This window comes from Anneissia japonica, unplaced genomic scaffold (assembly GCF_011630105.1).
Source record: "Anneissia japonica isolate Jap-2015-1 unplaced genomic scaffold, ASM1163010v1 scaffold199_len4679917_cov187, whole genome shotgun sequence".
Classification (NCBI taxonomy): Eukaryota; Metazoa; Echinodermata; class Crinoidea; order Comatulida; family Comatulidae; genus Anneissia; species Anneissia japonica.
The window spans coordinates 2,387,976-2,391,015 of record NW_022686322.1 but is presented as its reverse complement, the minus strand read 5'-3'; positions in this window follow the sequence as shown (position 1 = coordinate 2,391,015).

The following is a 3,040-nucleotide window of genomic DNA, read 5'->3' as shown; positions in this document are numbered from 1 at the left end:
CCCAGTTTAGAAAGATACTGTACAAACAATGTTACGGTAACTAATTATAATGTTACTGTGTTTCTTGTACCGTACTTTGTGTGTGTTCATGATTTCGGATAGGCCTACGTAGGCCAACGTGAAACGACGATGCCACTACAATTACCGTTTAATAATCGATAAACTCAATGATAAAATGAATTTAACACAATACAACTAAATTTTTATTCGGATACACTACTACCTACATATATTATTTATTATTATTATAACTATTATTTTTATTGCTAAGTTATGTTGCATCAGCCGAATGTAGTACAATTGTTTATCAGTGTGATTAATCTGCTCAATAAACAATTTTAATTACTTGTGCCAATATAAAGATGTGGGAACCCACATCTTTATATACGAAAAGTATTAAAATCCTTCCATTGATGGGCACTGTCTAAAACTTTCTTCCAGCTTATCTATTAAAAAATTGTAACCTTTTCGTCTGCAGTTGGCTCAACATGAATTACACAGGAACCAGTAAGCTTCCATGACGGCCTAGGCTCGGACATGACACGTTCTTGTTTGTTGTTATTACAATACATTATCCACCATCAACTAAACTGCCTTAAAGAAAAACAAAATTGGTTCGTCTGGGAATCGAACACACAACCTCCATGTTTGCTATTCATTATCCACCATCAACTAAACTGCTTTAAAAAAAAACCAAAAAAACAAAAAAAAACCTGCTCGTGTGGGAATCGAACCCACGACCTTAAAAAAATAAATTAATAAATAAAATTTAAAAAAAAACTTGCCCCGTGTGGAAATCGAACCCACGATCGCTGAGTTTACTACCCCTGATCCAGCATGACTAAACGGAGGGAGGTAAACCGCGGCCCCTAAACCATAAATGCGATAAACCTAGTACCACACCAAGTACCAGTTAGTCAACTCTAATCCTACTAGAAAAAATTCTTCGTATATATACACTGTAGGTTAATATTACGCATGGTCATGGTGTCAAAAATGGGCCGTGTGCCAAGAGAGTTTATTTTTTTGTCTAAAAATGTAGAATTAAATTTATAATCGATTTTCGATTGTTACCATCTCCATAACTTACGCACTTTTTTTTTAAATAGACAAAAATGTTTGAAAAAATCATTATGCAAATTAGAAAAAAATAGACTAATCATGTTACGGGAAACCTGGTGGTTGTGTGTTCAATTCCCACACGAACCTATTTTTTTTTTTTTTTTTTTTAAGGCAGTTTAGTTGATGGTGGATAATGAATAGCAAACCTGGTGGTTGTGTGTTCGATTCCCACACGAACCAATTTTTTTTTTTTTTTTTGGCCCGACGTCGGTAAACGTTTTGAAATTTACAACCTCTACTGTTGTCACTAACCTCCACTAACGTTTACCGACGCCGGACCAACAAAGTACCGTGACGTTGGGACAACGTCTATAATCACATCCTAATATTTATTACAACCTCTTACCAACGTCGGACCAACAGTTGTAACCAACCTCCATTTCAAACGTTTACCGACGTCGGGCCAATAGCGTACTGTGACGTTGCGACCACGTCTATAATCACATCTAATATTTACAACCTCTAACCAACGTCGGCCAAACGGTTATAACCAACCTCCATAATATATATAGTTATAGACGTTGTCGCAACGTCAAAGTACCTTGTTGGCCCAAAATCGGTAAACGTTTGAAATACTGTAGATGTTGGTACCATCGTTGGGCCGACGTTTCTTAGAGGTTGTAAATATTATGTATGATTATAGACGTTGTCGCAACATCACAGTACTCTGTTGGCCCGACGTCGGTAAACGTTTGAAATTTACAACTTCTAACCAACGTCGGCCCAACAGTTGTCACCAACCTCCACTGACGTTTACCGACGTCGGGCCCACAACGTACTGTGACGTTGAGACAACGTCTACAATCACATCTAATATTTACAACCTCTAGCCAACGTTATAGGCTAATTATTATTTATTTTAAATTTATTTAATGTTCTTTTAAGATAGAAAGGGGGGTTCAAGTCTGCGGATGTTTCACCCTATATTCGCCATCATAATTGCGGTCTACTACAGTTTGTTTACTTGACGTAAGCATAGGTACAGATAGGCCTGTAATTCATGAAAAACAATGACAATAATTAAATAATGGTTTTGCACCAAAAAGAGTCATTATTATATCGCTGCATTTGTTTGTATTGCAGTTAATCTTTCACTTTCATGTTTTCATGATTGTTGATCGATCTTCGGATAGTGGAATTAAAGTTTATTTGCGCCCAATTCAAGTTTGTGTGTAAATGTCGTGCTTGCCAGTGTATCATTAACAGAATTTGTAGAACCTTATGTCCTCCAGTATAGATAATTCTTAAAGATAACACCCTTATGATGCTATGTACTTTATTCTTTAACTTATTGAGACACACAATTATCCTTGCTCACTTGTTGAGATCTTGGGTGGGATGGGCGGGGCCGGGCCCCATCTAAATCTACCCCTAAGAGATAACGTAGACATTCTCGTCGACAAGGCATTGACATGGGTCAGTGGTGGCCCACAAAATGTTATTTTATACCAAAGACAATTTTATGGCCCTGTACGTATTTCCTGCATGACCCATCTCCGGCAGATAATTCATCGGCCAATTATGCAAGAAGCTTCTCTATAATAAAACAAGTGTTTGTGTATGGCCTGTTATAATTTTCCATTGTCCTATTTGGTTACAAGAACAAAATAAACTAACGGAACTCGTCTTTTAATTGTATAATTTTCTTTGTTTGGTTTGACTTCTTATAGGATAATGCCCCGGAACTTGCCCACTATAACGTAAGACTCAAACAGGCAGTGACGTATCTAGGGGTTCGCACGCCCCTAAAACTTTTCGCCAGTTAATCCCTCACCTCATCCCCTACCCCTTCCTGGAAATGTTGAAAGCAAAAAAATTACGTTGAAGTATTTGAAAATGACCTAATTATATCACCCTTACCAACTTCACCGCCTGTCTCTTATACACATCTAGATGTGTATAAGAGACAGGCTTCAAG